The sequence below is a fragment of the Camelus dromedarius genome, chromosome 23, assembly GCF_036321535.1.
Source record: "Camelus dromedarius isolate mCamDro1 chromosome 23, mCamDro1.pat, whole genome shotgun sequence".
Lineage (NCBI taxonomy): Eukaryota > Metazoa > Chordata > Mammalia > Artiodactyla > Camelidae > Camelus > Camelus dromedarius.
The window spans coordinates 25,602,498-25,630,085 of record NC_087458.1 but is presented as its reverse complement, the minus strand read 5'-3'; the positions used below and the strand labels follow the sequence as shown (position 1 = coordinate 25,630,085).

At 50.2% G+C, this 27,588-nt stretch overlaps 1 long non-coding RNA gene across 1 annotated transcript; it reads right to left on the bottom strand.

Annotated features, from left to right (window-relative positions):
• Positions 1-12,646: 12,646 nt before the first annotated feature.
• Positions 12,647-17,669, bottom strand: LOC105096244 (uncharacterized). The gene is made up of 3 exons (XR_837825.3): positions 17,178-17,669; positions 15,824-15,897; positions 12,647-12,876 (listed from the first exon to the last, which is right to left on the bottom strand). It is a non-coding gene; the product is annotated as an uncharacterized LOC105096244 (long non-coding RNA).
• Positions 17,670-27,588: the final 9,919 nt, after the last annotated feature.

The window sequence follows — 27,588 nt, the reverse complement described above, 5'->3', positions numbered from 1 at the left end:
TCTGTTCCCCAAGCCTTTACCAACAGTTTATAAACATACTTTTTATCTTTGTCAGTTTGGTAAGTGAAAAATAAATGCTCTCTCTGCATTTTTATTTTATAATTTTTCTTCTTATGAGTAATGTGAAGCATCCTTGTATGTGCTTGTAACTCTTTTGTGTTTCCTTTTCTGTGAACTCTTCTGCCCATTTTCCTATTGTATGGTTAGTCATTTTTCTTATTAATTAGTAAAAGGTCACTACATACTAGGAATATTACTATATTTTTCTGCTTTGACAGTACTAGAATTTTCTTGTATTCATTTTTCCACACATAATTTTCATGCAATAGAAGTTATCATTTTTTTATAGCTTCTGTAGTTTGTGTCACACTTTGAAAGTTCTTCCCACTCCAAAATAGTCATTAGATTAGTTTTAACCCCCCATAGTTTCTTCTAGCATGTTAAAAAATTTAAATCAATGATTTCTCCTGGTACGCATCCTGATATAAGAAATGAAGTATGGATCCAACTTTATTTTTTCCCAGATGGCTACCAGTTGTTTCAACACCATTTATTGAATAATTCATTTTTTAACCAATGATTTGAAATGCCATTATTATCATAAGCTAAACTCCCAATAAGTTTTGGTCTATTTCTGGACTTCCTATTTTGTTCCAACTACGAGATGTCCTAAACTATTTTAATTATTCAAGTCTTATAACATGCACTATACCTTATAGGGCTGGTTTTCCATTCGTTTTTCAGCTTCTTTTCTCATATGAGCTGTTAGTTTTATTGGGATTTCTTTTCATTTACAAGCTAACTAAGGCAAGCTGATATTGAACATATCAGTGAATATGATGCTGGGTCACTTTCGGGTGAATACTATCCTCCCAGAAAGGTATCTAATATATTAGGTTTTGCAAAGTTAGCAGGTTCCCAAGACCATCCTCAGGTTCAAAATGTTGCTAGAAGGACTCACAAAACTCAGCGAAAGCTGTTGTAGTTGTGGTCAGTTAATTACAGCAAAAGGATATGGATTAACACCAGCCAAGGAAAGAGATGCACAGGGCAGAGTCCAGGGAATGTCCAAGCAGAGTTTCTACTTGTCCTCTCCCAGGGGAGCCATGGACAGCGCTCCCTCCCCCACAACAATATGTAAGAGTACGAGCAGAGTATTGCCAACCAGGGAAACTCACCTGAGCCTTGGTGTCCAGAGTTTCTCTTGGGCTTCCATCACATGGACATCCCTGGCTGCCCACATGGCTGGCTTTCAGTCTCCTGGTGCTCCAGACATAGAGCAAATACTGCATGGCTGAAAGCTCCTGTCATAAACCATATTGTTAGATGGTCAGGTATGGCCCAAGGCCCCCAGGTAGACAAAGACACTCTCAGCAGGCAGGACAATCCAACAGCACAGAGATTACCTCCCAAGAGCCAAAGACCAAGGCCAGATCTCTCTCTGGCTAAGGTTAATTTTTTACCACACTAGTTTTTACACTTATTTGCATGGACTTGACCAAATCATCTCTAAGGATTCTTTTCATCCCCCCACCTGTGGTTGGTTTCCCCTTAGCATTTCTTATTTGTGCCTTCTTCCCTCTTTTCTTTTGACAAGGTTAGTTGACAGTATGTCAATATTATTGTTTTTTTCAAATAATTAATTTTGAATTTATGTATTATTTGTAATTTATTAATTATAAAAGTTTTTGTTTTCCAATTCATCCTGCTTCCAATTCATTTCTGCTTCAGCATGTATTAATGGCTTCCTCCTGCATTCCTGAGGCTTAGTTACTTTATCTAACTACTCTATTTGGATGCTTAGTTCATTTTTTTATTCCTGTTTAATTTTTTGTTAATTCATTAAATAGGACTGTGTGTGTTAGTCATGGTTCTCCAGAGAAACAGATTCAATGGGATATAAAAAGAAATGTATTATAAGGAAATGCACATGTGATTATGGAGGCTGAGAAATTCCAAGGTCTGCAGACGGCAAGCTGGAGACCCAGGAGAGTCAATGGTGTAAGTCCCAGTCAAAGTCCAAGTTCAAAGGCAGAAGAAAGCCAATGTCTCAGGTCAAAGATAGAGAGAAAGAATTCTTTCTTAGCCTTGTATTCTATTCAGGCCTTCAACAGATTGGGTGAGGCCCACCCACAGTGGGAGGGCAATCTGCTTTACTCAGTCTGCCAACTGAAACATAAACCCCAGATAGAAACACCTTCAACAGGCACACCCAGAATAATCTTTGACCAAATATCTGGGCACCCTATGACCCTGTCCAACTGACACATAAAATTCCACTATGCATGTTTCTCAGGGCACTGCTTTAACTGTACCTCCTGTTCTGATAAGTAATGCTTTATTTTATAGACAACCATTCCATCTAGAAAGTACCTTATGGCTTACAGGAGGATGCTTTTCTACTAAATTTTGACCAGGCAATAAGTACAATGACTCACCTTTTCATATAAGTTTGATCTGATTCTCTTGAGGCCAACACAAAAGTGAACCAGGGCGTCCTCAGGGCCCAGAAGTTGCTTTGAAAGGATTCTCTCAGAACCTGGAAAACTCATTTAAATATCAATGGAACATGCACCTACTTGCCTGGATGAATTTCTCAACAGCCAACAGCAAGAGATCCCCCTGTTAAGTCTCAAATCTAAGAAGGAAAAAAGAAGCTACCACCTTTCTCCCATTCAAATGATTGTAAATCATAATATAATTGACAAAAATTATAATACCTACCATAATATGTTTCCAGTGCTTTATATAAGTCATCTTATCTAACATTTGCATGGGTTCTGAGAGAGATATCATACTCTGTATCTTAAAGATAAGAAAGCTCAGCCTCATAGGGGTTACATAACTTGCTAAGATCACACCTCTTTTTAAGTGGAGGAGCTAGGTTTTCATGCTGGCTCTGTCTGATTTAAGCCTTTGCATGTTTTCAGGTTGCCTCTTTTGTCTCTCCTCTGCCCCAACTTGCAGCAATAAGGTGGTTCTGCCTCTCCTGGCAAAACTTATTTTCCAGGCAGAGAGATTACATCTGCCACAGTCCACTGTAAATTAGGGAGGAGCCAGCACAGAATTCTGGGACTGAGACGCAGCAGGCAGCCCACCAGACAGGGAAGGCCTTTGCCTGCCGAAGCCATATGGATGAAGACTCTGAGCCAAGCAATAAGGAAGAGAAAGGGGAGGGAAGTCAGGGTGGGGGCCAAGAGAGTCGGGGACAGGCATGGCTGCTTCAGCAGGGGGCACAGACCACAGAGCCTGCAAGGGCCGGACACACCCATCACCCGTGCCAGGCCCATCAGGTTCCTCTTGGCTGCCGGGCAGCTGCCCTCTAATGACACGAACAAACGATTTCCTATATGGAGGGTTCTGGTTAGAGTCGTCAGCCAAGTCTCTGTGGGAACCAGAGAAGACGACCCCGTGGGGACGGGAGGCCCTGGTAGCAGCAGCCAGAGCCCGCTGGCACATCTCCAGGCGTCTACCAACTGGGCAGATTATCAGAACCCTGCTGCAAAGAGATAAAGAACATCCCGATCCAGCCCCTAGAAGGGCAGGGCTTTATATAGCAGCCTGAGTAGGCTGCAAGAGAATGTCCTGGCTGAAGGCCCCTCTCTAGCTGAGGCAGAGAGGGGAGCCGGTGGGTGGGAAGGAGGGAGCTTATAAAGAACCCCATGTGCACAGATCTGCTCAGGAGCCTTGTCTCAGCAAGGCCTGAGATCTCAGGTCGTGTATAGATCATTTAAATTTTTTTTATACTTCTATGTTCCAAATTTTCTATGGTGAACTTAAACTCTTTTTATAGTCGGTAAACATGAATACAATTTTAAGAAACTAAAAAAGAAAGACACAGAAGGAAATCCTTCAGCTGGGAATCTTCACCCTGCTCATGGTCCCCCAGTCATGGACCAGTCCCCTCCCCCCTCCTCTGGTCTCTCTCTGGGGAACCCTCCTCTGTGCTAGCCTTTGCCTGCGTTGCAGGAAAGGATCAGTTTTTTCTGCTCCTGGGTTCCTCGTACCCTCCCTGCCCTCTACCAGTTCAGATGTCACAGTTCTTGGCTTTGGTGTCTTTAGATAAGGCGTCCACATCCCTCATGTCTGCTGGGGTGCCAAAGGGTCACTCGGGTTCTGTCTTGCCCCCTTCCTGGCCCCCAAACACTAGCTTAGTAACACAAAACAAAAGCAATGGAGTCCCTTACATAGAGTGTGTTTTGCATTCTTACATCTCGGGCTCCTTGTCTGTAAAATGGGGTTAATAATAGCAATTGCCTCATAGAGATGATATTGAGATTAAAATAAAACAGTGAATGTAAAGTGCTTGACAGACTGGAAATGCCCAATTACATATTTCCTGATCATCAGTCTACCATGCCTTCTTGTCCACACCCACCCACCCACCCCCTGAATAGCCACACTTAACACATTTGGCCAAGATGACTTCCCCTGTTTCCAAAAATAACTCCTCCCAGGAGGTGTGAAGATTCACCTCCTGATTCAAAGCAGGAATTCCACAAATGCTTTGAGAGGTGACTGACTCCTTGGAATCCTTCAAAAAGCCTCCCTATATGAGGCAATGCCTTCATTTTGATGTGTGTCAATGTAGGCAGCTGGACAAACAGATAAATGAATTAACGTGTTACTTTGTAGTAACGATCGTATGTGGGCTGAGTTCAGACCATGACTCTGGAGCAATTTTTAGGAAACAAAAGTAGGTGAACTACCAGCTGATCTCTATTTTTTGAGCAGGTGCTATGGGCAAAAAGGCACTGTGCTAAGATTCCAAAATGGAACATGAAAAAATATGAAAGTCTCTGCTCTGAAAGAGATTACAGTCTCATTGAAGTGTTACAGAAACCTGAATCCTGTCGAGAGACCAAGCAACATTCGGAGGGTTGTAAACCAGGGGTCGAGATCAAATCTCGCTGGGGCCTCCAGAAATGTTACAGAAACCTGAATCCCTTTGAGAGACCAAGCAGCACTCAGAGGATTGGAGAACTCAGGTTTATTTCGCCCGCGGGCCCAGAGGAGTTAACACTCCAAGCTCTGGACCCCATCTGTAGGTTTACACAGGCTTTTACAGGGTTTTAGGTTTCGATTAAGTTTGTGCAAATGAGGTGTTAGAAATGGACCAACTGGGAGTGAGCTTTTGGGAACCAATGGAATTTTAGGGGTAAGTTTCGTTTTCCTAGAAGCAAGCTGTTTTACAGGAGCACGAAAGCGGGAAGGCAATGGCCCTGCCTGGGAGGTCTTGCTGGTCCCTTTGTGGGTTTTGTCCCTTCAGAAGAAGTAAATTGCAGAGACAGAAATAGAAAGCTCACTCAGCAAAGCAGGATATGATCCATGCAGGTGATGGGGTAGAGTTTGGAATAGAGTTTCCTCTGGGCTCTGGAGGCCAGAGCAGGCTTGCAGAAGAAATAAATATCGTTGGTAAGTGGGCACCAGGCCTGGTAGTATCTGATGCAATCAGGATGGTCTGAGAGAAAAGATAGCAAATGTTACTGTCAATAAGGCAAGGTGTGGGGCTGGTACCCGTGGAAGTACAGCATCTTCTCTGATCCTGACAACAGTATCATGTGGTGTTATCATTCCTGTTTTACAGATAAGAAAGCCATAGCTCAGAGAAGCTCAGAGAGGTTAAGTTTTATGCCTAAAGTCACACAGCAGAGACAGAATTCAAACCAAGTTCTACCTGCTCCAGAGCCCACGTTCTTGCTTCTGTTACCGGGCACTGCTAAGACCTCCCTTAAATCTGGCTCCCAGAACAGACGTGGGCTGTCTGTGACCAGTCATGGGGCTCTCGTTCCAAGGCTGTGGCCCTCTACTCAAGAGGACGCTACCCAGAATGGCTGGCAAATTCTTTGAAAATACACAGGCTTTATATTGCTTGCCAGTATCATGGGACAAAATGACTTCTGAAGTCTATATCATTGTAAAACTTTTGACTACATTTTACAGTTTTGAATATTTAAGCCCCTCCTTCCACTCCATAGTATTTTTCCCAATTCAGCAATGTGTGCTGTTCGCATACAGCAGGCCTAAACCAGCCATTGTCCAGGCCAGACCACTGCCCGGCATTCTTTATTCCTCCCCACCCCTCAGGCCCCTTATCCAGTCAACCACCAGGTCCTGACCTATTCTGAACTTATCTGAACTCTCTCTACCTCTTTTTAGCCCCTCTGCCATTCCTTGGTCTAGGCCACCGTGTCTTCTTCTTGGATTTCTGCAACAACCACCTAATCAGTTCCCCTGCTTCCAGACTTGCTCTCAGTCGGTCTAACTGCCATACCGCAGTGTGTAGTACGAAATGTGGCCTCACCCAGAGAGAGATCAGGCCCTTGTCTGGGCTCCTGGAAGGTAACCTTTAAACTAGGCAGTTTCTGCTCTGAGAGAAGTACCTGTGTTATTCCAGGTGGGCCCCTCATTTATGCTAATGAGATGAGGCAGGGTAGGGGCTGGCCTTACCAAAAGATCAACGCATGACTGTGGTTGGGGCTTTGGGCCACAATGTATCTGCCTGACCACCAGAGAGGGGAGGGGGCCTGGGGATGAGTTCAGCCATGTGGGCACAGTTATTCAATCAACCGTGCCTGGGTAAATAAGCCTCAGTAAAAACTGGACACTGAGGCCTGGGTAAACTTCCCGGGTTGCAAGACTCATGTATGTGGTCGCATAGAGATGCTGGGACATCTGAGGACATGCATCCTGAGGACACGGGAGCTTCTTGTTTGGAACCTTCTCAAGTTCCATCCTGCTGATTCGTTGTATCTTTGATTCTAGTTTGTTTGTTTTTATTATAATAAAACTCCGCTTCCAAGTATAACACTTCCCTGAATTCCATGAATTGTTCTAGCAAATTATCAACTCTGGGGATAGTCATGGGAACACCTGAACTCACAGCCAGCTGCTCTGAAGAGAAGATGATCCTGGGGGCCCCCAAACTTGGAGGTGGGGTCTGAAGTGAGGGCAGGCTTGTGGAGACAGTGCCCTTAACCTTGAGTTTGGCCAACTCACTGTACACAGCAAGAAGGGCTTTCTAAAATGGGACTATGGTCATGTCACACATCTGCCTAAAGCACTCAAGGGATGTGTTACTCTCCCTAGGATGACGTCCAAATGCCTAACTATGACATACAAGACTTCTGATGATCCAGGCCTGCAAACGTCTCCAGTCTCACATCCTCCCAAACCCCTTCCAATGGGCTGTTCCAGTGACATTGCCACTCACTCCCTGAGTGCTCTGTGCTCTCTCACTTTTCCAGACCTTAGAACATGCGGCCACTCCTCCTGTAGTATTCTCCGCTCTCTGCCTTCCTCCCAAGCTGATTCTCTTGGCTAACTCCCACTCGTCCTTGAGGCCTCAGCTTAGATGCCACCTCTTCAGGGAATCCTTTCCACATACACTCCACCCAGTCAGGGCTGGGTGCTCCCTCCTCTCAAGGCATTTAGCACATGGATTGAAATGGCCTGGTTACTGGTCTTTCCCTCCAACTAGACTGAACTTTTTGAGTCTGAGGATGGTGTTTTCTCCCCATCATATCCCTCCAATGCTTAAGAGACTAAAATATAAATTTCAAAGAGAGAGATGATAACTTTGCTGGGGAAAAACCTGGTGGACACTAACATGACTAGCATTGAATGAATGAATGACTGCACAGGTAGGTTTTGGAAGGCTCTCCAGCCTCCTTGATGGAAACATGGAAAGCACTCTGGTTGTATCCACTACTCAGTCACAAGTCATCTTTCAGGGTGGCTCCACCCACAAGTGGTTAATCTCATTCATTACAGGCTGATTTTTGTTGGCTTCAACTTCGGAGGATAATTTTTTTTCTTAAACTTTGTCTGCGAAATTCTGAGACGTGTTCCTGAGGCATGTACCCAACTGTGAATTATCATCTAGACATTTCTTTCACCCTATCACTGCTATTTTATATTTCCCACCCTACTCCACCTACCTACAAGGTTTTATGGCATTTGCGAAGAGAGGGACATCAGCAGTGCATTATATTTTAAACATAAATAATTGGATACTTTATTAAAACAATATTAATTACCAATTCATGCATGTAGTGCATTCATCTATACTTTCTTATTATAGATAAGCACATGCTGGTTAGGTGAAAGGACATCTCCTTCCCCTTCCTTTTAGCTATTAATTAAAACAATCTGCACATCCGTCTTCTTTCTTCCTTTCCTCTTCCCTCTCTTCTTCTTTCCCTCCCCTTCGTGGCATGGAAGAGTCATCATGGATACTGACAGGGAGAGGGGGCTGCCAGGTGGAGGTGCTTTGATGGTGTGCCTGTTGGCGCCCAAGTGCACAGCTCGCTGGAGGGTGGAGCTTCCACAGATGAATGCTGGGAGGCACAGTGCAGCTCCTACTACGCTCTATGCCAGACACCACACTGGGTGTCAGGGTATAACGATGGCCAGACAAGTGTGCTCTCCTCACGCGGATCACGGTCCAGCTGAGGCTGACATGAGAACAGCCAGGATCGATCGCTGATGGATACAGTGAGCGGAGGGAAGGGGACGTGGCCCACCCTGTTTGCAGAGTCAGGAAAGGCTTTATTCACAGGGTGGTGCCGTCTGAACTGGCCCTTGAAAGAACAGGTTGTCACCAGCCAGGGAAGGTTATTCTCTGCAGATTAGAATCAGAACTTCAATTAGAGTTCTGTAATAAATGATTAACACTTTGCCAAGGTCCGAGGGTCCGCTTTTCTCTGGCCCCCCATGTTACTTGTGATATTTCATCACTTTGCACAACAGGATTCCCTCTTCATATTCTTTAATGTAATGACAACATCTTCATCCTCTGCTCATTTTCTGATAACATCTGGAACTCCAACATCACGTCAGGGCTCCAACATCCTCTTTCTCCGTGTGTCTTTCAGTCTATCCCTAAGAATTTCTCTTCTTCTTGACCTGTTACTTCCTGTTTTCCTAACTTCAGGGGCTTTTTGTTCATCAGGGGTGCAAGGTTTTATTCTGCCTTGAAGCACTCTTCCTATTAGCTAGGGGATTTTTTGACAAGAAAGGTGTGGCTAAGCCCATTTTCTGTAAAATCTGTCACTGCCTCAGTGGTACCCTGCTGCTCGAGTCCTCATTCGTCTCCATGGCAATGTTCTGAAGCTATTCTGCTTGTGTGAGTAAATTCAAGGCCCACCAAATTATGTATCACAACAGAGCCAGCGTATCCCACCAGTGCACACACGTACACAGCCGGTGCGTCACAGCAGCGTTTGTAAATGCAGCCACGGTGTGGTCTGCGTTCATTTCAAAAACAGCACACATCCTGTGAAATGGATAGCCTGCTGATCATCTGACTTCATTTACTCGTCCATCCATTCATTCATTCATTTAGGCATCCAGGCTTAGTGGGGGAGACAGAGACTTAAAAATTTACCTCCTCCTTGGGGGATGGAGGAGGGAATCAGGAATGGCTTCACCGAGGAGTCATCAACTGACCACTGAAGGGAAGGGCTTTTCTGACAAAGACAACACATGGGCAAAAGCATGGAGATATGAAGGAACATTCGAGATAACAAAGAAAAACTCTCCACTAATGAGGCTGGGAAATGGGATGGAGGAAGGTGAGGGAGGGAGGTACAAAGGGGAGACAGAGCTGGAGCCAGAGAGAGGGGTAGCAATGAGGTCCTCAGGGACCTGTAATAAAATAATAAGTTGTCTGCACTCCGTAAGCAATGAGGAGGACCCTAAGAGGAGATGTAGCATTATCAGGTTGACAATGAAAGTCTACAAAGTCCTCTTATGCTACTGCCCTGGGGTTTGATTGAACAGGGAAGGCCCAGAGCTAGAAAGAAGCCAGGGACAAGTTGATAAGGGCCTGAGAGGATCAGAGACTGGAGGTGTGCATGAGAAAGATTCAAGCATCACTTTAGAGGCAGGTCAGGTGGGACTTCATGACCAGTTAAAAGGAGGAATGAAGGATAACTTGAAGATTTCTGGGCATGAATTGACGATGAATTGTTTAGTTTGGGTCGTTTTCAGTTTGGGGAGTCTCTGTGACATCCAGGAACACAATCAGAGACACCCCAGTCCTCCACTTACCCCACACCCTTAATTCTCTATCACAGAGATAAAGCAATTAGACACCCTAATCCCTGCTAAGGTAGAATTACCACGTAAGGGTTAACAAGTGACTTTCCAAGAGAGTACCACTGAGCTAATGTTTAATCCAAGGAATGGCTTTCCTCTAGTGAAATTCTAGGCAATGGGATAGGCAAGCTGGGGGCATATTTCCAGGTAGGGGGATCTTCCCAGCATCTCTGGAATCACATCATGGAGGCTACACCTAAAACTCTTGTATAGTGAAGAGAATGCTGTTGAAATTTCACCTTCACCCCCAAAGAATCCGGTTCACAGCATAAGTAAAGGGATCTTTCTCCTGGATGGGATGATGGCAGAGCAGATGTGACAAAGCTCTGGGGTCACTGAATTCAAACCCCAGCTCCAGCATTTACTGCGTATATAGCCTTGGGCACATTATTTAACCTTTCTATGGCTCCATTCCATCATTCATTAAACATGGCCTGGGAACACCTGCCTCTCCCCTGGGGTTGTTGTGAGCTTCGATTTAAATGAGATGGCTGCAGTAAATAAGGCTCTATCTGCCATTCTCACTACCTCCACCATTTATCTCAGTGTCTTTCAACACCCCATGCACTTGGAGAAGCTTAATTTTCTCCACGTTCATGGGCTATTAGCTGCCGTGACAACTTTACGTGATGAAAAGCCACCATTCGGGCGGCACAGGCTCAGAGCCGCAAACCCGGTGGTGAGGGCTGTGTCCCCGAGCCGCCTGCAGGGGGCAGCATCGGGCAGCGTAAGGCCACACGGAGGCTCCCTTGTAAAACGCTGGAGCGGCTCTGGGAAGCACAGGGGTGGTGGCGACTGAACTCAGACTCCAGTTGACAAAGGACCTGGGGTACTCCACATGGGTCTCACACGTGGCCTCCCAGGGAGCGGGGTCTCTGATGAACAGCGGAGCGGGGAGTGGTTTGTGAAAGCACCCCCGGCCTCGACAAGTCCAGCCGGGTTTTTCCCAAGCCCACACCAGGACTGCCTACGTTACCTTTCCATTTAGCGCTGATCTGATCTGGCCAGGAGGGTGCAAGACGTGGCTTTCTTACCTACCCATAGGGTCTTTGCTGCAGATGCCTCCTCCCCTCCCCGCGGTAAATGGAGAAAGCGCCTGACAAGGACGAGATGGGGAGCTTACCACCCTTCCCGCCCTGCCAAGCGTTTTTAGTTTCCCACAGCCTCAGCCCCGAGGGGGAGTCCTGGAGAAGACAAAAGAAATAAAGGGACTCAGCTCCCAGCTTTTAGGAGCTATTACTATTGTTGAAGAGACATGCAGATATGAAACTGGAGAGAGACACAAGGACACCGTGGTCCTGTGCTGTATTTCTGACTCAGCGTGGTGGCTCCATGTTTCCAAAGCCCCAGGAGGCGTGCTCAGACCTAGGATGCTTCTCTGTGATTTGTGAATGTGTTTACATGGAAAAACAAAGGGGCAGAATGCATAAAATCAATCAAGACTGCCCCGAACATGGGGTCACTGATGGGACAGATGATCCAGGCTGTGGGAATTTGGAGAAGGGAGCTACCGAGGTAGGCGGCAGTAGGTGGCCTGCAAAGTCCAGAGGACTTGGTCACTCCGAAGAGAGCCTCAGCCTCGGTGCCCGTGAGACACACTCGAATCGTCACTCACTCTCCTACTGATCTGGCTGCGGAGGGAAACCGCTATGTCACCGTGACATCACCACCTTCCAGGAACCACTGAGTCAGCTTCGGGCCTGAAGCAGGACCCACTCACTTCCTCCAACCAGGCAGAGTGGGGGTGCTTCCCCTCCCCCAGGCAAAGCTTTGGTTTCTTCACCAAGAATCGGGCAGCTCTGCAGTAAGACCCACTGGGCACTGCCGGCTGTACCCACTCCTGCCCGTGCTCTCAGGCGAGGGAAGAGGGGCCCCCGGTGGAGAGTGACACCTGGTTTGGGGTTGAAGTGCAGTGTCCCTGGGAGAGGGAGTACGTTTAGCTTTGTCTGGCTCTTATAGCTCCTGTGAACAAGCTGAACTGTTTCTAAGGGGAAACATTGTGACAGAGGAATTAGGAGGGATTAAGAAAGAGGGCGCTGGCATTGGGGCTGGCGGAGAGTCAGAGCAGCAAGCTGATTTGGGAAGGTTCAAAGACACCCTGCGCCCACGTCACAACTGAAGGCTGCCACAGATGGTGCCACACCACAGACAGCCATGGGGGTCTTGTCCAGGCCCACTCCTTTCTCAAAGGACAGTGGGCACCTGCACAGCCATACTCATCCGTAGCCAGAGACCCAGGAACAGGGCCAGAGGGTGTCTGTTCGTAGTCCTCAGAGGATGACTTTCTCTCACCCCTTCCCCAGGAGAGTCACAGGTGCCCCTGTCCTCCCCATGTCCAGCCCTTCCCTTCCCCGTTAAGAGGATTCAAGCCAGAATCACACCACATCAGAGTCTGTTTCATCTGTCATTAAACCTGATGCTCTGTAAGCTGGTTTTATGAAGAAGAAAATTAGCTGGTAGGCAGTAATGCAATTTTATAGCACTGCCAAGGTCCTGTATTCTCCCTGCTCGCACTAATACACACACACCCCTGCACACAATCTGCTTTGATCTTTTTTTCATCTTTTATTACATTGTTTCACTCAATGCCAACCAAACCCTGCCAGGTAAGTATGGCCATCTTATAGATGAGAAAACTGAGATTCAGAAAGGTGAAGGAAATTCTCCAGGGTCACATAGGGAGCGGCAGAACCAGTCTTGGAAGCCAGGTCTGTCTGATGCTGAGCAGCTGGGATCCTTCCACTCAGATACTCCAACTCCAAGCAGGAATCACTTCTGAGTCAGAAATGATAAAATTAGAACTTCATTCAGCAAGCCACCACATCTTAAGGTTGGAAGACATCTGAAGGCTGTCCAGGCCTATGACCCAGACAAGTGTCTGACTCTCTACATGATGTCCTGGCTTCTACTTGGTTAGATCAGCTCCAGGAAGGGCATCATGCCCTGATTCAGCCCATGCCAGCTGAGAATCACTAGACAGTTCTTTGGAGTTGAGAGCTAGAATCTCTCTCCCTGTAGTGTCCATACATCAAGGCTGCCCTTGGGAACACGGAGGAGCTAAGCAGTGAGTCACTTCTGAATTGTCTTTCTCTGGACTACATGTTCTCAGTTCCTTGCAAACTCCTCTCACGGGGCCGTTTCTCACCACTCTCCCAGGAAGGGGTCTGCTCTGTCTGTTCAGTCTAACTGTGGGACACGGCGTGACTACCATGCTCCAGAAGTGTGCTGACCCACCCGGAAAAGACTGGGACCAGACTAGATAACCTTTTCATTTTTCTCACGGGTCGGAATATTGCACACTGGGGACTCACTTTGATCTTATCATAATTGAAAACCCTTAAGTGCCTTTCCCATGTGCTGTCCCGAAGCCACATCCTCTCCTGCCCCTTGTCCAGCTGGCTCTGGGATGCTTATGGTCTGTTCTCTCCATGTAGGCTGGACCAGCAAGTACCCCGGGCAGTCTGGCCATCTCCCTGCTGCTTGGCCCCCCTGCTCTGTGCTCCCTGGCACCACAGACCCACTAGGGCTCATCCACTCCTCCCTCTGGCCCCAGCTCTGGTTACCAAGAGGTCCTGCTGACCTAGTCACCCCTCACTGGGGTGACGCTGCTAATTCCCAGCATCCTGATGCACCCCGAGGGGTCATCTGGGAGGTTCTGGAAAGCCCCTCATGCACGGCTTATGGAGCCAAGGGCCTCTGTCTGCTGAAACACAACACAACAGTACTTCCACCACGCCGGGACTGCCCTGTACAGAAACCTGCAAGGATCCAGAAGTGAAGTGGGTGTAAGCCCCGCTCCTTCCTACTTCCTGTCCCCCGATCTGGGCTGATTCTACCACTTGGCGCACTCCACGTGGAGTCCGTGGTGGGGTCGGGGGGGCACACGGCATCTCGCCCTGTGTCCTCAGCCCTCTGAGTCTCACTCCAAGCTTCTCCAAGCTTCTCCCAGCACCAGATGGGTTTTTCTTCCTTCCTGTGCAGCCGGCGCTTCCTTTGTGTTGAACCCTCTGTTCTCTGCACCCCAGGTTAACCCATCACCCTACGCTTAGATCCCCACGCTGTGCCCTAGATATGCTGTGATCCCAGAAAAGGGATCTTCTTGGAAAGTAGAAAACCTCCTCCCTCTCAACAACTAGGCTTTCAGGATTATGGATTATTCGCTTCCTAGGGACGTTTCATATTCTTGTAATTCAAAATGCAAAGCTGAGCAAGGCTTCTCTATCCTAGGATGTGTGAATCTCCCCTGAAGCCACAAACCCACTGACTCGGTGGGAAGGAGCATCTGGATTACTGAGACTGAAAATCCATTATTCTAATATCTCAAAAATAATACCCCATTACTCTCTCCTGGCCCAAGACACACATCTAAAAGAACTTACCTCCTTTGCCTTCCATCCTCACACATTCTGCTCTCCTCACCACCAAATTCTTCACGCATCCCAAACTCTCTTCTCCCAGATCTGTACTTGACTCTTCATAACCACATCCCTAAGTTATCCATGTGGCATCTGCCTTACTCATCAGTCATCCTACCTTGTGGCATAAAGGTCACACCCCGCAAAGGTGTGCTCACACCACTGTGCTTTCAGTGCAGGTATTCGCATATTTAAAACCAATTAAAGTGTGATTATTTTCACCCCCGCCATACCACTCTTAATCGACTTAATACAGATGGGAAAGTGGGGCTTGTGGTTTGTGTAAACCATATACCCGATTTGTTATAAGCAGACATGCAACAAGGTCCTAACCAGAGGCCACTGTACCTCCCCCGTGACCCTCCTGGAAGCATCAGCCCCTACACCACTCCAGTCCCACACTGACCCTTCTAAACCTCCTCCTTGCCCAACCCAGCAGACGCCTTCCAACCACTAAGGCCTCGTACAACTCTGCCTCGACCTCGACGCTGAGCCAGTCCCAAGTGAGCGGGATTCTGTGGGTTTACACAGCATCCATCTCCCCAAATCCCTTCACACTCTGTAAAATTTCCCTGTTATGGGCACATTTTTTCATTTGCTCTCTCTGAAGCACTCTAGATTCATGCATTCATTCATTCATTCATTCAGCACACACTTATGAACAGCTTTACAATCAGGCATTGTTCCGGGAGCTGCAGTGATGGTGACCCACAGGCTGGACAAAGCTGGGCTCTCAAAATAACGTTCTGGTGAGGGGAACGCAGTGTACATGGACACACGTAAGCAAATGAGCACCACAGACCGTGCGCTCTTTGCAGGAAGTAGACGGGATCGAGTAAGGGCACAGAAGGAGGCCCTTTAGGACTGGATCAAGGCAGACTTCTCTGAGAAGGGGGCTAATGTTTATATTGACACCTGCCAGATGAGAAGAGGCAGGCGGAGGGGAAAGCCAGAGCGTAAGCCCAGAGCCCTGGGGCGAGCCTGGTGTCTGCCAGCGATCCTGGGGTGTGTGGTGGCCGAGAAAAGAAAGGAAGCCGGAGGTGGGGAGGCTGCGCAGGGTCAGGACAGGAGCTGGGTTTCACTCTGCGCTCTGGGAGGTGACGTGAACTGATGACAATTTTCAAAGATCGCTCTGGCTGCTGTGTGGAAAACAGAAGCGGGGATTGGGGCAAGGGAGGCAGTGGGAAATAAAGTAGCGCTATCGCCCTTGTCTCTCTGAGAAACGGGGACCAGGGTGCTGGGAATGAAGATGGAGGAAAGATGGAGATGCAGTTTGGAGGGAGCGCTACACTGGGGGTAGGACTGACCTTTGTCACGTTGTTGTTGTAGGACTTCAGGAACGTGCATGCAGCAGCATCTCACGCTGGAAGTCAGAGACAGCCTGCAGGAAGGAGGGGGACGCGTGCGTCAGAGCCCCGCGCCTGTGCAAGGCTGCCCGCCACACCCGTGGGCGGGCACATGCTCAAGCGCGCACGCGCACACGCATGCAGTTGATTTGAGGGTGCACTGAAAGCCTTTAGAAAGATCCAGTAGAGATGGGGGTAGGAAGAGGCCGAGGCGCATCAGATACTAACCACCTGAAAATTGAAAGAAGCTGTGCTTCTGGCCATGACGTCATTGCGCATAAAGCATCCCTCATAAAGCATCCGAGGGGGCATTTCCCGGTCATAACAAAGGAATGGTGGAAATTAACTACACATCCCAGCTGAAAATTGCTTTCTCCTGTTGTTTCATCATATATAGGAGGTTTCGAGCTCTAGGTGAGCCTTTCTAGGCTGGCTTCAGAACTTTACCTACTTGTGTAACAATAATTCTGTGAGGGAAGGGGCCTTGAGTTCCTGAAACTGACCTATAAATAGATCCGGGGAGCACAACTCATGAGGAAGTTGCTCCCCTGAGGGAGGGTAACGCACATCACACTGCCACAGATCAGCCTTGCTCACCAATTCGTATCTCTGCTGCTCACTCACACTCAGCTTGTGGCCTACTGTGACACTCCAGGATTTATCTTCTTCTGTAGTTTTGCCCAGAAGGGTTTAAACTGTTAGTATTGGTGCCAGTTCATAGTAGAATGGCCCAGAGGAGTCACAGCAGGAAGCATTTTTAAAAGAGTCTTTTAAAGAGGGCCATACCACCTTATGAGCAAAGACTAAGGAAAGTATATTATTTCACAGCCGAGGGTGAAAACAATTCTCTTTTAAAGACCCATAAATGATTTCCCATACCCTGCCAGTCTGAGACAGGGGAGCGAGAGGAACCCACGTTGGGCTGGTTCCGAGCCACACCTGCCCTAGGCTCTCCAGTATTTCTTGATGTCTCTAGGAGGGCTCTTGAGGAGGTTTCCGGAGAGGACAGTGTTCAGGAGCTCAGACAGATGGGGGCTCCCCTGGTGACTAGAGATATGATTTTCCTCATCCGTAATCTGCAAAATGTAAAATCTGAAAGCCGGAGTAAGCCTCACTTCAAGGTATTTTCTAAGGATGAAATGACCTAATACAAAGCACAGTGCCCAGCCTCTAGGAAGTGCTCAATAAATGGCACCCACCTCTATCTACCACCACCCTCACACCATCATCATCATCAGTGCCCATCCCTGCTCCCCCAGAGCGGACCTTCCCTCCCCTCTCCCTGACTAAGGTGTTCTTTCCAGGCGGAGTTTACCATGCCTCTGGTCCAGTGGAGGTTCCCAAGGATCTCTGCAGTCTTAATGCAATCGGGCTCCTGGCCAGCCTGCCCCACCAGACATGCCCAGGCTTGTCTCCCTCGCCCTTAGCCTCAGGCTGAGCTGCTGCCACGCAAACCCAGAGGTCCAGGGACACACGGCAGAAACACACCGCCAGCAGCCCTGTTCCTCCCTGTCCCTGGCTGTCCCCTCCTGCAAGGAATGCCACCTCCAGGCTCCCAGGCCAGGAGCGTAAGGCCCTGGAGAAACTGGCTCCTGGCAGGGATGCAGATAAAGCCTGCCCATTCCTGAGAGTCTCTGCAATTGTCAGTGGACTCTCAGAGCCATCAACGGTGAAAGTCAAGGAGAAATTGCCTCTAATAAAATCAGGCAAATGGGAGGAAATAGCTGGGGGCACAAGGACACTTGAGGTGACAGGGGAGAGGCAGGGATAACGCAGCAGCTTCCCCAGTTCCTCCCCTACAAAAGCCCACCCTTGGCAACATGAAGCCAGACAACATGGAGGCAGCATTCCCCAAACGGAGACTTAAATGCCAACTCTGTCATCTGTACAGTGACCTTTGACAAGTTTCGCATCTTCTAGGGGAACCACAATTTCCTCTTTTACAACTAAGAGAGCAGCCTAAGTTGTGTGTCCATCGGCAGTGAAGCCATTGCTATCACCTTTGCCTGGGCTACACTCAGTGGACTCAGCTTTGTCTTCTCTGAGCACCTGCTGTGTACACCCCAAATACACCACCCCAAAATATAGCACTTCAGCATAAGGATGATTTTAAGCTGAAAGCAATTGAGAAGAAGACACAAGAAAAGCTCTCTGCCCTCCCTTCATTTGCCAAAAAGCAGGACATAAATTTGTACCTCTCTTTTCTACCAGGAAGGTCAGAAGTCAATCACCATAGACACCTCTAGACCTTATCAACCCAGAGATGGCGCCAGAGACATCTCCATCACAAAGTCCACTAACCTGCCCTTATCTTCCATAAGTTTCCCATATATTTACCTTCCCACAGTTTGCCACTTTTGGAAGCTGACAACCCTTTCCCTTTGTCTTGTCACTTCTCTACAAAGGCCTTGTTCTTTTGTTACAACGCTATGTAAATCCAAGGGATACGCACCCTTTGGGTTACTCACTACTGAGGGTTCCCAGCGTATGCACGAGGCCTAATAAGCTTCCATTTGTTTTCCTCTTGTTAACCTGTCTTTGTCGGTCTAATTTGCAGGGCCCCAGGCAATGCACCCAAGGCAGGCAGAGGAAAGAGAATTGTGTTTCCTCTCCTATGGGAGTGAAGACTGGTGGCTACAGGGAGTGAAGGCCGGTGGTTGCAGGGAGCGAAGGCCGGTGGTTGCAGGAAGAATCCAGTCCAGTTGGGGAGAGGAGGCGACAGCATTCCCGTGCTGGTCTGCAGACAGACCAGGTGGTGGGTCAGTGGCCCTCAGCCCCGACTGCAGGTTAGAATCACCTGGGGAGGTTTTAGAATGCCAGTGCCCAGGCCCATCTCCAGACCTGCGAAATGAGACTCTCTGGGGCTGCTTCTGCTGTGCCCACTCCAGAGGACAGCCTCCCTTCCCCCTTCACGGGCAGTTTCCTGCTCACCTCCTGTCTCAGCTGAGACGCGCTCTCTCTGTGAGGACATCCTGATTCCCCTGAGCCTGGGGCTTGGGCCCCTCCTCTGCTGTCTTTACCCATTTGTGCATCTGTACCCCCAACTCTTAGCTCCTCAGGGGTGGGGTCTTTAGCTTATCTATCTTTTATTTGACCCAGAGTAGACACTAGATATGTACTTATTAGATGAAAAGAAAAGAAGGAACAAACTAACCTTATTTATATTATAATTTGCCTCTTCCCAGAGCCCTACCTTCTCACTAAGAATTGGGATAAACCCAAATCCAATATTTGGGTTCAGAAGGTTTTTCCCTCCAAGAATTGCTCCAAGAAGGAATCAGGAGTCGTCAGTCAGGGCAACAGCGCCTTTTCTTTCCCGCTCAGGCAGAGGTAGAGCGAGCAGGAGGAAGCCGTCTCTTCCCTCGTCCAGGCAGGGTCCTGGCCATGGCCTGTGAGCCGAAGTGCCGCCCCCCGCCCCGCGGCCAGCCTCCAGGCTCCTGAGGAGGGGTGGGCAAGCTCTCCCCTGGGAAAACCAGAGGGAGCAGGCCTTGCAGGAACACCCTTCTGTAACCTCCCTGAGGGTCTGAGGGGCCACATCTGGGACCTGGACTGCCTTTGACCCTCAGCACCAGCTGCTGACTAGGCCCCACAGCTCCCAGGACGTCAAGGTTCTGGTGCCACTGGGAGGCACAAAATGTCAGGCCAATCTGGGAGCTCAGCACCTCGGAGGAGAATTAAGAAGCTGAACATTCGAGATGAGGCTTTAGGGTTTCAGGGAGCTCTGGCTCTTCACTGCGGCCACCTGGAAGTCCAGCCAGCAACTGACCTCACCAGGTTCAAAGTCAAATCTCCTTTCCGTCCCCTCCCCAACCCCCTCAAAGCACCTTCTCTCTGTGACTTCCCCATTTCTATAAATAACCCCACCTTCCTCCCAGCCAACATGTCAGTCATTTTTTATTCCTCCCAGGCCCACAACTCTCTGGCCCACACGTCTCCTCTCCCCTCCGCGAGTCTCCCTGAGGACGCAGCCTCCCTACTGCTCACACAGAGGCCTCCTACCTTGGCCCCTGGCGCTCTCTATTCCCCTCAGTTCCCCTCTTAGACCACTGCAGGGACAGCCCTGACCTTGTGATGCCCCCATCAAAACTTTCATGGGACTCCACCTTCTACTGAAGAAAACACAAGCTCCGCAGTGGCTTTAAGACACCACAGAACGGCCTGAACTTGCCTCCCTGGCCGGCTCTCCTTCCAGCGCCTCTCCATAGTCGGCACTCTGCCCAAATCCCCAGACGCACCCTGTGCTTTGGGGCCTGCTCTCTTCTCCATTTAGACTCTAGAAGCATCACCCTCCCAAATGTCTAAGTCCTGCTCATCCTTTGGGGCCATTTCAAAAGCCCTCTCCATGAAGCCCCTCCAGGCCCTCCTTCCCGGCAGCAGGGCAGCTCACTGGGGGCACTCGGCCTCTGTTGTCCTGCGGCCACAGCTTGACCAGTGGCCTTGCCCTTTACTAACTAAGTGATGGAGGGAGAGGCCCTTAGCAACACCTTCAGAGTTGCTGCAAAGACAGCACAGCCTAATTGTGACAGTGCATTCTAGGCACTCAATTAATAGTGGTGGATGCAAAGTCACTTCTATCCTTTCTTCATGGGGCTCAGCTGGACCGGCGTGACACGCGTGAATGGGCATCTCCCATCGAGCCCTGCTCCCTTCAGCTGTCCATTGGCCACATCTGGTGACTTCGTGGCTGGGGGCTTTCCAAGCTACAACCAAGCCTGGCCTTCCTCGGGGTGCACCAGCTTCCCTGTGTGTGCTCCCACCCTGCTCCTCACAGCCCCGCACTGCACCCACAGGGCCAGCTCCACGACATGCACATCCACTTGGGGTACCCCCACCACCCCCAGAGCTGCAAAGTGCTTCCAGAGCTGCCAACTGGTGATCTTCAAGTGACTTTAATGGGGAGAAAAAACCCATCACATGTTGGTTGATGCTAAATGGACCTGTTTGCACGAAATCAATCACACTTAGCTTTGTCGCTGCCTAATATGCTCTCCTGGTGCCTCACTCATGAATTAGCTCCGTGTAGACTTCCCGCTTCAAGGAAGGTGATGGTGATTAGTCCCACTTTCCAAATGGGACGGGGAGACAGATGCTGTTAGGGCCTCACGCAGATGACAGAACATATTTCTGGGAGAGAAAGAGGTCACATCTCAGGGTCCGGGGCTGGGGGAGGCAGCGCTGCCTGGAAGGAGCCCAGGAAGGGATGCGAGAACGGAATTCTGAGAGGGCTCCAGGCACGGAGTCTGACGGGAAAGGTGCCAGGGGGAGCAATGCTTCCAACCCAGGGCCAGTTTGTATTGTCCCCAGCAGAGAAAATAGATCATTCTGTATGGCCTTCGTGAAGTCACCGAGTACAGAGCGTGAACCCAAAGGAACACCAACCAGAGAAGCACAAAGCAGCAGACTCACTGTTGTTATTTTGTGTCTGCCCTGCTGCCTGGGGGCCTGCCTCGGGGAGGAGGGATATTCTGCCAAGTGACAGGGGACAGTTCCCTCAGAGCCACTATAAACCCCCACATGTGAAATTCTTTAAAGTCACTTCGCTAACAGCCTCAGGAATGCCCACTTCTACTCCCCAAGTGCACCACCTCAAAGCGCGTACCTGTCAACGCGGCTTTTCTCCCTAGCCCTAGAAACCGACCACCACGCTCCTTTCCGAAAGTCTGCGGGTGGTGGCAGCTCTGACTGGGACCCAAGCTTCACAGCTGCTGGGCAGGGCTGGGCTGGACCCCGGGCTGCTGTGACCGGAAACCAGCCTGCTCTCTCACCACCCCCTCCCTGCACCTACAGCCCACACGCTCTTACTTCCTCTTTCCCAGAACATAAATACACAGCTTCACATGTTGGAGTTGGAGACACTTCGTATTCCTTTTCCTACTCAGGCCTTCACTCTTTTCTGCTTTCATTCCCACTTCCACCCCGCTCAGGTCTTCCTCTCCACACAGCTTTGTCTTTCCTGCTCTCTCTTCCCCTTTTCCCTTCCCACCAAGAGCCCAGGAGCACCCATTCCTTCTGTGCTTTCTTCCCTGCCCCCCACCCCCTGGCAGGCTTCAGTCTCCCTCTGTCCTCGAGGCCTGAGCCTACACTCCTTTCCATCTCTACTCCACCCAGCGCCTTTCTCTTCAGTTCTGAAGAAAGCTGGCCAGAGAAATCTGTCTCCTCCCTGTTGCCTCCCCCTCTCCACTCCCCCCTACCCTGGCACACAAAAGGGGACGGAGGCACCAGATGGCCTGGTGCTAGCAGAGGGGCTCGGGGAGGCTGCTGCCCCACCGAGGCCCCTGCTGGGCCTTCGAGCTCGTCCAAGCTGCTGCCCGGCCTGGTCACCCAGCTGGGAGAGGAGCAGGGCGCAGGGCCAGCCTCCTCAGCGCGAGGCCAGCTCCCCCTGCCAGCTCCCCCTGCCAGCTCCCCCTGCCCAGCCTGCCCCCGGGCCAGCCCGGGAAGCGGGGCAGGCTCACTGGCTGAAAAGCAGAGAGCGTCCCCATGTGTCTGAGCCTCAGCACCCAGGACCAGAGCTCAGTGGTCTGTGAGGACACCAGGCTTTCCCAGGAAGAGGAAGCCCACCCGGCAGCCTGCTCTTCCTATGAACAGGCTGTGCCAAGGAGGGGCCTTGGCGGTGGGTTGAGTGGGCCACAGAGGAGCTCCCTGTCCCTCCCAATAACCCCCCCAAAAAGTCTGACGATGCAGCAAATAGTGTTCATGGCTACCATTTATCCAGTGGTGAGCTGATCCAGGCATTAAGCTAAGTCATTACTGTAATATCCCCAATCCTTCAGTAGTCCTGCAAGGTAAGTCCTGGGCTCCCCATTTTACAGACAAGGAAACTGAGGCTCAGACAATTTCAATGAGTCATTCCAAGCATCACAGCCAGAAAGCCAGTTAACACAGCTCAAAGTTTCTTCTCCAGTTAAGAGTCTGTAAATCTTGCAAAGGTAAGGTTCCAAAGGTGGGTACCTACTCTCTCTTTTTGCTCCAACTGCTGCACTAAATTCCTTCAGGAAAGCCAAACAGTGCAGGGGTGGAAGTTTCCAATCTTGGCTGGCCAGGGCAAGCATGTGAGGGGCTTTTTAAAAATCAAGATTGCAGGACCCCACCTCTGTAGGTTCTGATGCACCCCCTCTCCGGGAGACAGTCATGGAGGAGCAGGAGCTGTGGGCGAGGCTGCCTCGGCCGGTGGGGGGTGGGGGATGGTCTGTTACCAGTCATGTGACTTTAGGAAAAGGTACTTTTATCCCTTGGAGCCTCAGTTTCCTGGTATAAATCACACAGAGGTGATGTTTACTTCACCAGTGCGTCATGAATATTGTATGGCCTGGTGCCAGGCATACTGTAGGTAAACAGGTGATCTCAGCTCCCTTTCACTTCCCTTCAGAAATCCGAGGGTCCGGAGTCCAGATTCCAGAAGGCTAAAGAGAAAGGGGCGAAGCTCATGAATACTGTTCATGTTACCCTGGCCTTTGATTCCTGCCTTAATAAAAGTCTGTGCACCCACCCCAGGGTCAGCCAGCTCCCACAAGGCTGCAGGCAGTCGTGACCACAAGCCAGTGTGAGATAGGTGATTTCCAGGGGTGGGACCTCTGCTCTCAGAACTTCCATGGAAAGGGCTCAGAACTGCCCTACTCCACCCATGAAAGGTCAAAACCCAGCCCTGCTCAGAGTTTCTGTCAGTCCATCAAAGTGTTCGCTGGCCTGCCTTCCCTCAGCCACCAAAGCACATATGTCCAGAGCCACCCTTACCAGCTGCCCCCTCTGGATGGTGACAGGCTCGCCCCCAGGTCCCAGCCCTTCTGCCCTCTCCAGCCACCATCAGCCCTCGGGCCACTCCCCGCTGCCAGTTCTGGGCTTCTCCTAGCTCCTGCCCAAAACCCTCTTCCCCACTGTGAAAGGCGACTGTCCCCAGATACCCCCTTCACTGAGTCAGCTCTGACTTAGCTCTGGCTCACCTTGAGGGTGGGCCCACTCCCCACAGCCTGGCTGATAACCTGTCCTTTACCCTTTTAACAGAGGAGAAGTGGGTTCTCGGAAATCCCAGGGACACTGAGCTCCCTCTCCAGAGTGTCCTGACCCAATATCCAGCATTCATTCCCAGGGGGAGCCCTGTCACACGGGCACCACGATGGGCCTGTTCGCCTTCTCCGCCCCCGACCTGAGAAAAGGGGAGGCGGGGCCATTCCCCGGGATGTATAGACAAGGGTCAGTCACACAGGCACCTGCAGCTGGTGGATGGTGGGCTCAAGATTCAATTCCAGGACTTCTGACCCACGTTAGAGCATCTTCTACTCCAGTGCAGTCTATCGTGAATGTATTGTTTTCGCCCCCTTTGCTGCCGAGTCCACCAGCTCACCTGGGTCACTGTAACAGCCTCCCACGGTCAACTTGTTCCCGTTCTTTGTCCCTAACATCCGTTTTCCACAACAGTCAGAGTCAGAGTGGTCTTTTTCAAGAAGTGATCAAGTTACTTTCTCACTGTATGGAGATAGAAACAAAATCTATCTCCTGGTGGTGGCGTGTAAGACCCTGGGGGACCGGGCCCCGCCTCCCTGCCCTGCTCACCTACACCTCCTTCCCCTCAGCCGCTACCTTCCAGCCAGCGTGCCGGCCCCCTTTCCATTCCTCAAGCTTTCCCCTGTCCTGGGGGCTTTGCACTTGCTGTTTCTTCTCCTCCCCTCCTGTCGCACTGTATATTACCCTATTTTGGTTTCTTCACAGCACTCATAACTATTTCTAAGTATATGATTTACATACTTCATGGGTTGGTTTGGAGGTGTTTTGTTTGTTTTTGTTTGTTTTTTGTTGTTGTTGTTTTGTTTTTGTCATCTCTACTGCCCAATCCCTCCCTCAGCGTGAGCTTCACGAGGTGACTTTGTCATGTTTCCCATGTGTCCCTCGGCCTGGAACAGCACCTGAACAATAGGAGGTCTCAGTAAGTATCCGCTAAGCGAGCAGATGAAGGCTCAGGGGACCTCAGAGATGATGGGCAGCTGGCAGGCCGTCAGAGTAGAGGGAAGCTGGGGCAGTTTCCCCTGCAGTACAGGAACGGCCCGGCAGGGCCTCACAGTCAGCCACGCGAGAAAGCCCATCAGGTCTGGAACATAAAGAAGGCAGTCGATTGCTTGGCCAAGGAGGGAGAGCTATTTGGCAATTGGGAGGGTAAAGAAAGGAGAATCAAAATGTTGGGTTTGTTCAGGTTGCTGTGGTATTTTAAGGCCACGCAAGGGGGTTTCTGCAGTGGCTCAACAGGAGCAAACACGAAAACTTCCAGAAAGAGAGGAATTGGAAGGAAAGAGAAAGAACCAAGTGACTGGAATGGAAGGGCTCCCCAGGGCTTGTGCTCACGTGTGGGGGCTCATGTGACCTTCAGAGAGGCCTCTTCCTCCAGAAGAGAAGAAAAAAGAAGAGGAAGGAGGGAGAAGAGGAGGGGGAGGAGGAGGAGGAGGAAGTGGATGGTGAGGGAGGGGGAGAGGAGGATGAGGAAGAGAAGGAGGAGGGGGAGGAGTAAGAGAAGGAGGAGGGCAAGGAACAGCAGTCGTACACAAGATAGCCCAGTGACCACGAAGTGAGAGTACCAGTTTCCAGATGACCTTCGCAGTGAAGATCACCTGGGGAAATCCGAGCATGTCCCCCGACTTCACAGTAGCCAGCGTAGGCAGGGTGAGAAGTGGAGGGCGGGAAGCAGCACAGCTCCGCTGTGAAATGCTTGAGTTCCTCCTTGACCAGCTCCTCCAGCTGGGGCCACACTCTTCCTGCTCTGAAACTTGTGCTGGCGGTACCTCTCCCACTGCAGGCTGTGTCCCTGGGGACACTCAGTGCCTTGGGATCAACGTGGCACATCTCTCTGGAGCATCGATTTTACTTGATTATTTGGTGGGAGACATTATTTTGATTAAACATATAGGGATTTTATTTTGTAGCAGATACAAGATGCGTGTGAATTTTTAATATAAGACCTGTAGCAGTCTTATAAATAACCCAAGGGGTATTTACTTTCTCCCCTTGTTCAGAGGCATCACTAGGAAGGGAAGAATGGTGAATGGTTAGATGCACAGGCTCTAGTCTGCCTGAGTTTGAATCCAGGTTCTGCCTGTACGACCTTGAACAAGTTACTCAACCTCTCTGTGCCTCAGTTTCTCCATCTGTGAAATGGACATGTGGGTGAAGGGCACAGGGTAAGCACTAGGTAAGTGTCAGTTATTGCACTGCCCAGAACACTTGATTCCATGCCACCTTGAACCACCTTCTCTCCCCAACAAGACCAGTGGTAACACTGGGAGGGGGATAGTGATCTGGCTCTTGGGCATGATCCACCATGTACAGGCACCAGCAACTTTCGCACTCATACCCCACCCGCTCCAGAGCGCTGGCAGTGAGGGATCTGGGGGCTCTCACCTCAGAGCTCTGCCCTGTGCTATGGGCTTCCTTTACCTGCAAGATGCTTTACTTACCATCACTATCTTCCCCTTTCCTCCCAACTCCTGCCCAGCCTCAGGGCTGGGGCTGGGACTAAAGTGAAGCAAAGTAGATGCTTAGGGCACAAAATTTAAGGGGGTTCTCACTCCCAGAGTCGTGCAACTGCTCCTGGCTCAGTTCAGATGTCACCTCCACCAAGAAGCCCTCCCTGAACCCCATCCATCCAAGTCTTCTTGGATGATCCTCACTACTCTCACTTCCAATCAAATTCCACTGCCTGCTGACTGTCTGGCTCCCCACCAGACCCAGACGCGCTCCAGAAGGTTGGGCACATATCATCATCCTTTTTCCTTCTGCAGAGCCTCAAACTGGTGGAGTGCAGTGGGGAACGCAGTGATTGTCTGGTGGATAAAGGCTGAAGGAATCATTCTTGAGGAGAATCATTCCCTGAAGCCTGCAAAAGTACAGTAATACGGTAATCGCCCAGGTCGGGTGATGAGACTAGAAAAGAGAGGTGAGGGAGGGAGGGGGAAGAAGGGGAGAGTAGTGGGAGCACTGGGGTGGCTTGCAGCAGACATGTCCCCACCTGAGGGGCAGACACCCAAGAGAGGGGGAAAGCACTTCCTTCTCCTTCCTGACAGATGTGGAACTCCAGACCTCACCCCATCATTCCTTCATTCACGCAGCCATCCTGTGCTGAGCACCAGCTGGCACCAGCCACTCTGTTAGAGCGAAGAGGCAGAGGTGGGTGGGCAGACCGCTCCCCCAGGGCTCCCAGCTCTGTTTCTGCTTCTGCCTTTGTTGATTATGCGCAACTACATGCTTGATGCTGACATATGAGTCACGGTGACCTCAGCCTTTGGGCCACCTGTGACCATCCTACTGCAGGAATTGTGCTTCCGGGGAGACGCAGTGAGGTGTGCTGAGCACACAGGAGAAAAATCAGGAGGGTGAGCTGTGGGGCCTCAGGTATCGCTGGTCCTCTCATCCCTGGTCCCCATCCCGTACCCCGTCCCTTGTGACAATCCTGATAGGCCCCCAAATGGCCAAAAGACAACCCCCACACTGAAAACCCACCTCTAAACAGGAGAGGCCAAAGGAGGCAGGGGAAGGAGCAGGGTGGTTGCCTGGATTTGAACCCCAGGCTTGGCAGGTAGCTGCTGAGTAACTGTTGGGTGTACCAGCTAGGCTGTCTGCGCCCCAGTCCCAGCCCTGCTGACTAGGTGACAACGTATACAAAGGACCCGCACCATCGCCAGGAGGCCTCCGCAAACTCGAACTCTTTTCCTTTGAATAATGACTCTGTGATACATCCTGATAGCTTT